We start from the raw sequence: 14,159 nt of genomic DNA, 5'->3' as shown, positions 1-14,159 counted from the left end.
TTCTGCATTTCATTCACCAAATGTGCACATCAGCTATGCTGTGCTAGGCTTAAGCTTTCAAGCCTACTTAAAGCTTAAAAGCTTTCAAGCTTTTAAGCCCAGAACAGAATTTGAATCTCACACGTTAGTGTCCAAGTCCCCAGAGCTTGAGCCACACATGCTGCTTCCATGGTAGCCATTAGCTAGAAGCTGGAAGTGGAAACCAGGCACTCCAGTGAGAGATATGGGTATCCCGTATAGCATCTTAATCACTGCATCAAATACTCATCTGTGCCCTGTGTACTTTTCATGTAAGCTTACTTAACAATTGTTGATTAAAAGAATCTGCAAAGAGCAAATAGTTTTATAAAAATGGTTGTTCTTATTAGTAATATCACTTTTCTTGAGTTACACATCACAAAGTATGAGTAATGATGGAACAGATGAGAAGAAAGACAAAGTCGACAGCAGAGTCTCCCTGGAATTGTAAATGCTGTTAGAATATTCAATGTGACAACCAAATTCTGAACATTTTTTCTTTTCTTCCATTCTCCTGGATTCTTGTTGCTGAGATGGTGTAGTTATTTCCTGCAACCCTATTTTCACCTCACTTGCCATTTATAAGGTTATTACTGTTTTTATGGCCACGTATTGTTTAGCCTCTCTGTTAATCATTCAATGAATTGTAAGTGTGAAGAGCAGCATGCGATGTGTTCTTACCTTAGTCAGTGAGAGTTAATAGAACATATTCTAGAACACATTCTTATGCTAGAATATATTCTGCCCATGGGGTAGATGGAATAAGTGGCAGAGATGTATTTGCTTATAGTTTCGGGGGAACAGATATCGTAGATCAAGGTGTTAGGAGGCTTATTGTCCGGAAAGACTGCACTTACTGCCTGCAAGCTGGATGTTCACATGATTTCTTCATGTATACTTGAAGAGAGGTTAGGGTCCAGAATATGTTCTTTGGTTCCTCCTTTCTAAAGGACACTCACCTTGTTGGATAAGGGGCCCCACTATAGTTACCTGCTTCAGTGTTTCATGCTTGTCTAAACACAGATGCTGGGGGTACAGGGTGCTACATATAGACTGTTGGGGCAGAGAGTGGAGCACATACATATTTGGGTCATAATAGTTAACTATTTTAAATTTTACTGGTTGAAAATTTTGGTACAATAAAAATTTTCATTGTCATATGAAATCTGGGGATAAGATGGACTTGCATTTGAGCAAGAAAAACTTTCAAGGAAGTCTTAAGTATGAAAGCTTACCAATTTTTTAATGCATATGCCTCTTTCTTCATTAAGGTGACTATGTAATCTTTTTCTTCTAAAATTGGAAGCAGCTCCTCTTGCACAATTCATCTTTGTCAGATTTCTGCTGTCCAAATGCTTTGTAGCTACTTTGATTAATTCTGGAGCTTGATGTTCAGAGTTTCATGTTGATAAAGCTTAGAATTCTTTTGGTATGATTCACACAGTCATTTCTTGTATTTATTATGGCAACAAGCTTTAAAATTGCATTTTCTTTCTCTTCCATTCCAAATATTTTCTTAAGGACTGGCTTTATGTGTGAAACATTTTCTTACTGACACTTTTGATATAGGTTGATGATTAAATGGAATTTAAGTGTGCCTTTTTTTTTTAATCTCAGCTATCAAAACCATTCTCATTAGTCACGGGTTATAGAACTTTCAGGTTACATTGCTCAAAGCCATAGGGGTAATGCTTCCTAAAAGAACTTGTTTAGTGCTTCTTCAAAGGTGTAAGAGCCTTAGGAATCATCTAATATTTCTAAATTATTATTCTGCAGCCAAAGCCAGCTCAGCCAGTAGAACTCTGGTATCTCAGCTTCATCACACTGACCTAGGATACTTTGTAATTCAACAAAAATGTTGTATTTATTGTGTTACTCAAATCTTAATTAATATGAGAGCATATGTATTAGAAAAGTAATCTACATTCTGTCATTTAGTGTGGGTGATATTACTCTGTTCTTCTTCCATGTTATAACTGGTTTTGTAAATAGATCTTGAACTTGTCAAAGAATTATAATCTTGTGAAAAACAGAAAGTTCCATTTCCGTCAACTTAGCATTAGATATTGATGGAGACTTTGAATTCTGCTTTAGTAATTAATAAATCAATTACCAAAGTTTAGTGCAATACCACAGATATGTTTAGAAATTTAAAAACCAATGTATTCCCAGCAAAGCTTTCCTTCTTTGAAAATGAAATAAAATTTTTCCACAGTAAAGAAAACTTAGAAGAATATACCTGTTCCCAACCTACCCAACAAATGATAAAGATATTCTCTTGACAGAGAAGAGGCATAGCACTAACCAAAACAAAAGGCTAATGTGAAGAACATCCCAGTAAAATAACAACAGAAGACTAAATCAATTAACAATCCATTGCTAAAATGATAGGGCCAATAACCACCCATTCATACTAACCCTGAATGTTAATGGCTTAAACTCATCAATCAAATGTCATAGATTAGTAGACTGGTTTAAAAAAATAAAATCCATCTATTTGTTGCCTACAGGAGACATATCTCACCAACAAAGATCAGTGGAAACTACATCTCATGGATTTTGATATTATTAGGGTCCGGTTTTGTCAATTTCCCATGAACGACAAAGAGCCTTACTGATAATGCAAAAGCAAGCAGTTTATTGTGCCAGCATGCTGGGGTCAGACCAATCTTGGGGCATGCAGGCCAGCCAAGGAGGGGGTTGGACCCTGAACTAGCAAAAGGCTAGAGATTATATAGGCCCCTTCAGTCGTTACATGCGTCATAGCCCACACAAATTCAAACACAGCAATCAAACACGTCATCTTTAGGGCTTCCAGGTGCACAAAGTCCACTTCGTTCCCAGACACATTAGCTTTAAGGCCCCTCGGTCTAGACAGCTTATTCCATTCTCACACACATTCCTGTTCCTGGGACCAGGTGGTTGTACCACTGTCCTGCACCTGGGTGCATTCTGTAGATAAGGCTTGTGATGCTGTTCACAAGGTCACAGAGGAGCAACATTTATCACTAAAGTGGAGTTTTCCCATGGTCCAGATGCATTCCAACCTGGCAAAGCAGCAGCTTCTTGGCACAAAGGGCCTAACATTGCCTAACGCTAACATTCTAACATTCTAACATACTAACATTATACTAGCACTCTAACAATATATATTTTTTGTTTTTGGTTTCATCTCTTCAAAACACTTTCTTTCTCATTGAATTCTTCACTAGCTCGTGGATCATACAGTGCCATTGTTTCCTTCAAGAAGGTTCTTGATTTTATTTTTCATTTTTTCAGTGGCACATTGGTCATTCAATGGCATGTTATTTAACTTCATAGCATTTTAAATTTTTTTCTTACCTTCCTGTTGATGATTTTGTTTTGTGGCTTTTCATTTAAGGGAATGTGCAGTAACTGTGTATAGAGACTATCATATCCAATAGCATGTTATTTAATTTCATGGCACTTTTAATTTCTTTGTTTCTTCCTGCTGGTGATTTTGTGTTGTGGCTTTTCATTTGGGAGTATGTGTAGTGACTGTGTGGTGGAGACTGTCATGTCCAGATGTGGGGATGCAGTACAATATGCATCTCTTCTTCCAGATCTGGAAAGGACTCTCAATGAAACTGTAAACTATGACTTGACAATGGGATGCTGGACTCACTGTCATTGTCCATGCCTGCAATGATGGTCTTATGAGTGTTTATGAGGAGCTGTACTATGGTAATGATTTGGGGGGACTCATTGGGGGTGATTTGGGGAGGAGGTTGGGTAAACCCCAGGGCCTAAAGAAGTGTATCATAAAATGATAATAATAATTTTAAAAAGTTAAAAAATATATAAAAATGAATATGCAGTATTAAATCTATCTTTCCTTTATATTTTGTTATATATATACTATGAAAATGCATTTTAAGTAAAAGTTTTACTTGCATTATTTAAACAGAAATAATCAAAGAGAATGTGAACCCTGATTAAGATAAACAATTTTTAGTTTTGAAAAGGTCTAGAATTATTGGTTACATTTATTCTTAGATTTCTATATTAATAAATTGATGGACAATCCACGAATTTTCTATACACATATCAATTATTTGAGGTAATGAAGGCCAATATAAAATTTTATTTCAAATAACTAATGTAAGAACTGGTTGTAAGGGTGAAAACACAGCTCACAACTTGTCAACAAATAGACACAAGTAACACCATGTTACAATTTGTCCAACAGTTATGCAATATTCAGGGTGTATTATTCCAGTTCCTTACTCACAAGACAGCTATTTTAAAGCAATAATAATATAAAATATAGTTCAGTCCTCAAAAATAAGATGACAACCCAAATCTAGAAAATACTTCCATGAAACATTTCTTATAATATGCATATATATATATATAAACAGTAACTTGTGTTATGTATATGATCTGTTCTTAAATTGAATATTTAATAAAAGTAACTTTTACAAACTCCAAATTGTTTTCAAATATTTTAACCATTTAACTATTACATTTCTCAAGGTAACAGAAGTCTGATAACTAATGGTTCAACTCAATATTACCATATGTGGTATTATAATTGCTCAAATATAAGTGTTTTTAAGTGTCATATATATGTAGTGCATGTATGTCTAATATATAAAAAGAAAGTGATGGTAAATAATGGGTTTATCCATTTATTATCAAAGTTTTTGTTAACATGCAAGGATTATTAATAGGCTTTGGGGTTAGGCCTAGAGTAGGAAAAAATTGAGACAGGAGCTGCTGTTGCCATTATTACAATATGAGCAGAGCCTCTGAATGATTGTGTTCTCCCACATAGACAGAAGGACCCTAAGTACTTTACTTATCAACTTCTATCCCCCAAGTACATTGTCAGAAAGTTGAGTTATATGCAAGAGGGACAGGATTAAAACCAAGTGTTCTGGTATGAGGAATGCATATCCTAAGCACCATCTTAACCACTGTGCAAAACACAGTGTTTGTTTCTAAAAATTTTTACTGAATGAATTGTTATAAAATATTTATAGAAAATTTGGCTATTGAAATTCTGAAGCACCTCTTAAACCATACCCATAAATGAGAAATCTGTGGTTTATATTAATTATCTTTAATGTATGGCCATAAGTCAAATGTGGCTGTCAACATTAGTTTGGTCAAACTAGTTTTTTCAAACTAAATGTGTTCCATGTGTTTGATATTTACATGCACAGTACTTCACACAGTATGGTATAAAAGCATTGAGGGAATGAAAAATAAAGAATATTTTATTGAAGAAACTGTTTACCAAATTAAAATTGTTATGATTTATAGTACCAAAGTTGAATTAAGAAACCTCAGTAGGAAGACATTGTAAAACAAAGACTTTAGACAGACAATACAAAGCAGATACAGACTTAGATAAGTAATTTTAAAACATCCTATAGATTGTAGATTTGTAAATCTGCAGTTAAGTATGTAAATGATACAAGGACACATAAACCACAGCCCTGCTTCTAAGACTGATCTTTCTGGGAAACAGATTGCATTGTACCTAAGCAGGAATTCATAAGATGCACTCTCTAGAAAGACAAAAGCAGAGTATTAACAGAATGCCAAAACAGGAACAATTTATCGTAAGGGTTTCAAGAAAGGCTTTTATACGTGAGTACCAGAGTAGCTGCTAAAATGGACAGTGAGGTTGACAGACACTGATACAAGAGGATTGAAATAGTTTTTCAGGAATAGTTGACAGTTTATAGATCCGTCTAAATCTCCTCCAATTGAATTTTTGTAATCATTTATATGCTGCTGATATCATTCCTTATTCCACTTAATTATTCATTTTAGAAATGTTATAAACTACATCTACTTAGTTTTTTAAAAAATTTAGCTATTCTTAAACTCTCACTATGGCATTTACTTTCAGTTGGTGAATGATAAATTAGAAATTGTGTGCTGAACTGTTTAACTGGTGAGTGAACAGCTAAATGAAGATAAGAAGTTTTAAATTTAATACTTAGAAAATAGAAGATTGGAATTATTGAAAAGATGTTGTGGTTGAGTCATTTATCCAACTACAACTGGACAGTTTATGAAGTTCCCTCAAAACTTATTGGGATAATATCAGCTATATTAATTGATAATTTTTTAGATTAAATATTATTTAAAAGATTGTTTTCTTTGTTCAGTGATAAAGCTCAATTTTACTTTTAAAATTGAAAGATACAGCAGAAAGTCTTATGCTTCTAGAGCTCCAGTGTACTATGATTGATTGGTTCATTTGCTTGGTATATCTTTTTCCAGTCATTTTCACATAGTTTAATTGTATCTTTACTTATGAAATGAGTTTCTTGTAGGGCATATTTAGTTGGTCTTGTTGTTTTTATACATTCAACCAAACTGTATCCTTTAATTGGAGAACTTAATACATTTTCAACGTTAATTTTCATAAATAGAATATTAACTATCATTGCTCTTCTTATTGATTACTGATTATCTCTGCTCTGATAGTGAATAGGTACTACCATGTGTTTTCATGATGTTTATCTTTAGTTGTAGGATTTACATAAAAATTTCCTAGAAGAGTGATCTGAAAGTGAAAAATTCTTTGTTTTTAAAATTTCCTAGGAAATCCTTTATTTGTCCTAAAAAATCTAGTCCTAAAGGATAACTTCAGAGGATATAATATAATTTTAAAGTGTTTTTTCTTTCAAGATCCTGAATATTGTACTCAATCTCTAGTGCGTGAAATTCTTGTTGTCTACCATTACTATAATTGGTTTTAATTTACATATAATAATATATTCGTATTGATCTCTTATATTCTCTCCTTGTCCTTAACTTTTGAAAATTTGACTATAACATGCCTCAAAGAAGATATTTTTGGTTGAGTCTAGTGAAGATCCTTTGAGCGTTTTTTATCTGGTTATTTATTTTTCAACTCTTTTGGGGGACCGATTTCAGCTATTATTTCATTCAGTAGATACTCAAATTCTTCGCATTCAGATATCCCTATAATAATAGTAATATTTGCTTTCTTAATAGTATTCCATGTGTCACATACTTTTTAAATTAGTTTTAACTCTTTTTGCCATGGATTTTGATAATATTAACCTTCCCTCTATTAGTTATTGAATTATTCAACCAAAATGAAGGTTTTCCTGTACTTTGTTCAATTTCACAGACCTACACTTATTTAGAATTTTGTTAAAACAAGATATAATAGTCTTGTGTACAATTATAAGGCAGTCATTTTATAAATTAATGACTGGATATATGTTGAAATATTTAAGGATCAGAGCCAGTATTAGGTCATACTATATATAATCTCTTCCTGCAATGCTGGCATCCTGTATGGACACTGGAGTCTTATATGGACACTGGTCCTTGTCCAGCTGCCCCACTTCTGCTGCAGCTCACTGCTCATGGCCCAGGAAAGGAACTGATGATGGCCTAGGTACTGGGGATCCTTATGGGAAAGTTAAAACAAGCTCCTAGCTCCTGTTTTCAGCCTATCCCAGCACTAGCTGTTGTGCCGAGAAAGAGTGACCCAAGGGATGGAAAATCACACACTTTCTCTGTTTCTCTCTCTTTGTAACTTCAAGGTTTAAAAGAAATAAATAAAAGTCTTTCAAAAAACTTAGGATTCTTTAAAGTTTGCATGAGAAATTCCATTTTCTTTACTGGAATGTAGAAGAAACCTCTAGAGGAGGAGACCAGTATAACTAATAGAACTGAAATTTTTCTCAGATGTTAAAAGGTACAACAAAACATTTCCAGGAAGCACAACAAGCTTTTTTTTTATAGTCTGCTTATGGAAACAGCTTAGGAGAAATATTCAAAAGCTTATAGCTAACATCTCTATTTAAAAGAATCGCTACCCAATTAGTGTATTGATGTGTGTGTGTATGTTATCCTGTTGGAATGATTGTGTTTTCAGCCTTCTACTCCAATAACAGCTTGTTAATAAAATAGCAAGTAAAATACTAACAATTTTTTTTAGAAAAAAATCAATTTTAAATGACAAATTCTACATTGCTAAATAATGACTTTAAAACTAACTGTTTAGGTTGAGGGAATAGCTACCCTCATTGAAAGCAGCAGCAGCTGTTTGTAAGAAAATACAAAGAGCATGTACCTTACATGCTGGTAAGACATTTACGAAGCAGATGAAAGTGTTGTTCTGAATATTGCTCAGTACACCAATTAAAAAAGGGAAAGAGAAAAGTTGACAATTTAAAAAATATATACTAAAAATATCAGTATCATAACTCAACATGTTTTATAAATGTTAGAGACCTAATGAATTTGATTAAAGCAGTTTAATTAAGGTATAGTCTGCTATGTTGCAACCCCCTTCCAGACAAAATAGCTTGGTGAACAGGTAGTGCGTCCCTAGTGAGCTGTGAATATCAAAGTAGAGGAAAATTCTTCATTTTAATGAGCTGCATTTTCTGAGCCCAGACCTCTCCCCTGACAGAGTGGCTGCAGGAGGCAAAAATAAAAGCAGTTGTTTTCCTTTGAGACATTCTCCTGCTAAATGCTGTGAATGCCAGAAATTAAAATCATGGTGCTAAGATTCTTCATGTCTGCTCTGTCTTGTACTTGCCCTTGGGGTGGAAGGTATTGTTAAAGAAGCAGCCCAACAATCAAGTATTATTTTATATTTAGAAAACAATTACTGTTCTTATAACTGTTAAGAATAACTACTTTAAAAAAAAGTTATATCACTTCTTGTGGAACAAATCTCTATAAATATTTGAATGAAATGCAGCACATTTTCATTAATTAATAGTAATGTGTTATGCAAATAGTTTCAACTAAAAATTTAAAAGTATTAAGAAAATATATATAAGATGAAGCATTTTTATTTTCTGAATGCATGTTATTAAATATGATCAAAAGAGCATGCATTTATAGCTGTTATATATGTAACACTTCTTTAAGTAAGTTACATAGTAATAAAAAATTAAGTGTTCCCCATTTTTTTCAATCACTTATTAAACAGAATCCAGATATTCTTTCATTTAATAACTGTTAAAATTCAATTTTTGAGCAGTGAGTTTTACATATAAATACTAATACAAAATACTTTCCCAAGCAAAGGAAATTGAAGGTAATTATGCTTATTTTCAGAAGCATGCCATGAAAGTTGGAAGGAAAACTAGGCAGGATTTTAAAGAAGTTTGTTCCAAAAGAAATGCATATCATTACCTCTGTTACTGAAAGGTAACTGATGTTCTGGGTTTGCTCCAAGATGTGTGAAACTGTCCAGACTGAGGACAGCAGTTCATTTCAACCATGACAGCAACAAAACTCTGCAATGATTCATTGCTACCCACATTGAGAAAGTCAGAAGTTGGTTGCAGAATTGTTATTTTGATCCTATTTTCATTGTAAGAGATTATCTTGCTTAAAAAGCCAAATAATTACAGTTATATTCAACTTTAGCAGAACGTGTTTGCCGACTATACAAAGTCTTTCAACTTACCAGTATGTGCTAAAATTAATATGTGTTGCTATAATTTTAAATAAAGTACATTAGCTCCTACTGTAGATACATTCATTATTTACTTTTCTTTCCTTTTTAAACTTTAAAATTCTAGTAATACACTTTCTACCTTCCCATTTTTCTGTCATTTACAAAGCAAAATAGCTAACCAAATAGTTGTAACTTAAGGTGGTTGTGTTTCATTCAATGAATTAAAAATAAAATTGAGTTCTTACACAACTTGGTAGTGTTATGTTTCGTGGAAAATAGTGTAAACAGCCCCTGCCTCCAATGAAATGTTTTTTTCATTGTGTATATGATAGAAAAAATTATTTATATGTTTATTTTGAGATAGAATTTTTATTTAGACATTTGATAATCTGCCAGAAATTCAGTACTATTAAGTAGATTCATTCAATACATATGCAAATGAATAATATACTTGAAAAGCCTGGGCCTTCCCGGGTTCCCCTTCCACCAGGGCTAAGCTGCTGCCCAGCTGGTGCCTGCACATATCTGCATCCAAAAGCCCCAGTATAGCACAGTCCCTCAGAAGTCATTCCTCACCTGGACGTGAGCCCTCACATACCCGCATGTACCCTGCCCTCTCCCAGCCCCACCATGCCATCCTCTAGACCCCCAGCAAGCTCACTTACTCATGCCTCCAGAGTGCACTGCTGGGTGGCCTGGGTGCCCAGGCTGGTGCCTGCATGCAGACGGGTCTGAAAGGTCCCAGGCCAAAGTGGTCTGGGTCTTTCTGGGCTCCCCTGTCACCAGAGCTAAGCAGCCTGCTCTTTCATTTTCTTCATATACTTGCTAGACTATTGTGAGATAAATCCACCGTGGATACAGTGAGCTAGGTTTATCCAAGAAACCAGATATGTGCAAGTTAGTGGAACCAGAGCAATGGTAAAGTACTGAAATAAAATGTGAAGAGGAAGGAGTAGTTGGAGTAATGACAGAAGAAACAGAAATGTTGAATCTGAGCCTAGGAAGGTCAGTAGATTTCCTATTCCTTGTTCCCTGTTCTCAATAGCAATGTTAGAGCAATTTCATCAAATGAAAAAGAATTTAAACCAGTATTGAAAAGGGAAAAGAAAGAAGGCTGGTGTTATGACACAGTGGATTAAACTCCCTCTTACATAGCTAAAATCCCATATCATAATGTGAGTTCTGGTTTCAGCCACTTCATTTCCAAACCAGTTCCCTGCTAATACACTTGAGAAGGCAGGAGAAGATGCTAAGTTACTTGGGCCTCTGACATCTAAACAAGAGACCAGAGCAGAGATCCAGTCTCCTGGTTTTAGTCTGGCCCACCCCTGCTGTTGAATCCATTTGGGGCATAAATCTGCTGATAGAAAGTTTCTCTCATTTTATTCTGTTTGATTCTCTCTCTTTCCTCTCTCTCTCATTCTTAGCCCCCCCCCCATTTGCTTTTCAAATTAACTAATAAATAAATGTTTTCAAAAGGGTATTGAAAGAAAAGTAGGGAAGAAGTGGAAAGTAACATAAAATTTACTTTTTACCTGGTTCTGTTTTTAAGGTTTTGTAAAGACAGGAGGGATATCAAATTACTGTTTCCAAAAAAGGTTTGTCTTCCAGTGTGAAATGGATGGGCAAAGAAAGAAATTTAATTAGGAAATATATAGACCGGCGCTTACTTTAATATGTGTAGTACTTTGAGAATTATAATATAGAAAATTTGTATGTGTCTGTTTCTCCTTCAGAAATACTGAAAAAAGCTTGGCAGCAAAATAATCTGCAGAATGGACACAAATGATTAATTTATATAATTCCAATAGAACAAGCATCTGCAATGCAGTAAACAGATTGATCTAAGGAAACAAAACAAAAAGGAAAGGAGATGGAAAGACCTATGGAACTGTGCCTCTCTATTTAGCAAGTCAGAAATGCAGATATGAAAAGATACTATTCTCTTCAACAAGATAGTGCAGGTGGAAGATTTAGTATCTATTTGCAATATGGTTTTTCCATTTTAAACACTTTCCATTTAAAATATAATCTGTTTATGAATTTAAATAGTGTGATATTAAAGTCAAGAGTAAAATAAAGCAGACAAAAGCTAGAGTGATTTTAGCTGGTAAGAGTCAAACAGGAATTTGTCTGGTTTATGAATTCCCATAAAAGTATACAAACATAAACCCACACACATGAAGAGTCCTCAAAAGGAAAATGAACAACATCTTTTATGTATTTTAAAAAATAATACAACAAAGTAAATTTATCTTCTTGTTACCAGATTTTGCGATCCGCAGAAAATCAGCAGGAGTCTGAAGTCAATGTGCTTTATTCAGACTAGGCTCCCAGCTGCCGCCTAGCAGGATGGGGAAGCAGTAACAGCTGCCACCATGGTGGCCAAAGCAGGAAAAGCTGCAGCAGAAGGGTCAGAAAAAGAGTGCGAGGTTGAACAGCATAAGGTTTTTATACATTTCAGGCCAATTCCATATAATTATATAGTCATGATTGATCAGCTTATCTGTTAACTTTTAAAAAGAACAAGTTGCCAGGCTTCTATTGGTGGGTTTCAAGCAAGCAACTTTCAAATCGTACAAACTGGTCGGCTGTAGGACAGTGAGGAATGTTATCTAACACCAGTGGCCTTCTTCCTGAGGAGTGTTCTGCCTAGGTGACCTACCAGGTGTCACAGACTGTCAGGCCTGTGGTTCACACAGCCCCCAGCCAAGCAAGTAAGGCAGAAATCACAAAAGCAGAAAATACTGAGGTCCTTTCATCTTTTAATTGTTTTCCTCAAATTTTTAGAAATATGCAGACATAATATGTACATATGTATTTAAATCAATGGATACAGTAAGGAACAAAGTAGACAATTATTAAGCAATCTGTAATTGATGTTCACAGATGCATGAAAGTGTGTGTAGGTACTTGTGTCTATCTGAATAGATATTTGAACAGATCACAAACTTGAACAAACCACTTAAATAAAGTGAGCACGTGGAAAGAACACCACCGCAGTTGTGGAGAACAGTGACACGGCAGTGCCTCCACAAAGATGTGTACGTTACCTTTGTAGGGTAAGGGCTGCATCTGTGTAAACTGATTAAATACATGTCATCATGAAAGTGAAGAGGGCATAGCTGGGATAGATTCAAGGGTTCAAAACAAAAGAGGAAAGGCACGTCAGAAAGCAGCAACATCTTCCCTGACAGAAGCTGGGAAGTCTCCCAGAGGTGGAGGGTAGGGTAGCAATGAGAGCGAGCTTCAGAGAGTAAGGGAGAATAAAGACAATGGAAGTGAAGTTATGGCAATGACAAAAGGCTAAGGAAATCATGATGAAGCTTGGGAGGAATGGGATTTCAGTAAGAAAATAGCAGGGGGGCGGGTAACCCTTGAAGGGAAAGTGAACAGAATCAGAAAAACTTCCTTCAGAAGAAATGGTTTTCTCTAAAATCAATAGGAAACATTGAGAAATTAATAGAAGAAATGAATAAATAGGGCAATGAAAATAACAGATCCAGTGTGCTAGAAGCAAAGTCTGAAAGAAAAAAAAATGCAAGCCTGGGGAAGGAATATAGAACTGCAGATCAGGTGAAGAGTTAGAACAGAGAGTCAAAAGTGAGGAGAATATAAGAAAAATGCTTGGAAGGATAAATAAATAGAGGAAAATCAAATTTAAAGCAGCGACATAGTGATAATTGCATGGAAATGAAGGATGCAAGCCAAAGGAAGGACTCCAATTAAAGGATGAAGAAGCAAATGATTAAGCAGTCTAAGTCTGCAAGAAGTACCCAGTGTGAAGGACTTTTTGAAGAAAGAGCTGACTGCTGATAGTTAAAAAGACTTCTGAGGTCAGCCTGAGGGTTGTTATTTAATGGGGATAGGTGGAGATGAATGTTGTTAGGCAAGCACAATGGAACAGGAAAGATTGACAGTAGTATTTTTAGAGTTAGAGGATACTCAACTTTGGAGGGTACTGATCATAGATTACAAGATCTTTGTTCACAAATCTTCCATCAATGGCTGGTCTAATGTGATAAAGACAGAGATCCCTGAATGGCTGTGCTAATGATAGGAATCATACACCTACTACAAGAGCGAACTGGCAAGGCTGGTTCTCATATATATTGCCTAAAAATTATGCTTTTGGATGAGGCAGAAGTATAGTGGTTGGGTAAAAACCACAGGAAACAGTTATTCATTCCTCTGTTAATTAATCTGTATAATCATCTGAGGACAAACGTGATAGTCAATGTGATAGGTGGATTACTCGTATTTTTACGTCAGACACCTTAAATTTGGTCTCCATACTAACTGAAATCTAATATTCAAAACCAGAAGAGAGTCATATGAAATGATAAAGTACACATTCCATAGCAATGCTTTTTTTAGTGTCAGGAGAACTTCCTATCCTCAGGTCATAAATAAGACCATACAACCTTGGACATGTTGGGCTTTTTGATTTTGTTCTTTTAAAAATTTTTAATTTTTTTATTGGAAAGTCAGATTTACAAAGAGAAGGGGAGACAGAGAAAAAGATCTCCCATCCACTGGTTCACTCCTCAAGTGGCCACAAAGGCTGGGGATGAGCAGATTCAAAGCCAGGAGCCAGGAACTTCCTTTGGGTCTCCTAAGCTGGTACAGGGTCTCAAAGCTTTACGCTGGCCTCACTGCTTTTCCAGGCCACAAGCAGGGAGCTGGGAGGAAAGTGGAGCTG

At 35.1% G+C, this 14,159-nt stretch overlaps 1 long non-coding RNA gene across 1 annotated transcript in view; it reads left to right on the top strand.

Moving 5' to 3' along the window:
- Window positions 1-11,369, top strand: part of LOC131481383 (uncharacterized) — a 276,701-nt gene extending 265,332 nt beyond the window's left edge. The window contains exon 3 of the long non-coding RNA XR_009246272.1: window positions 11,194-11,369. This is a non-coding gene — a long non-coding RNA (uncharacterized LOC131481383). The remainder of the gene's footprint in view (window positions 1-11,193) is intronic.
- Window positions 11,370-14,159: the final 2,790 nt, after the last annotated feature.

The sequence above is a fragment of the Ochotona princeps genome, chromosome 11, assembly GCF_030435755.1.
Source record: "Ochotona princeps isolate mOchPri1 chromosome 11, mOchPri1.hap1, whole genome shotgun sequence".
NCBI lineage: Eukaryota > Metazoa > Chordata > Mammalia > Lagomorpha > Ochotonidae > Ochotona > Ochotona princeps.
This window is presented reverse-complemented; position numbering and strand designations above follow the sequence as displayed.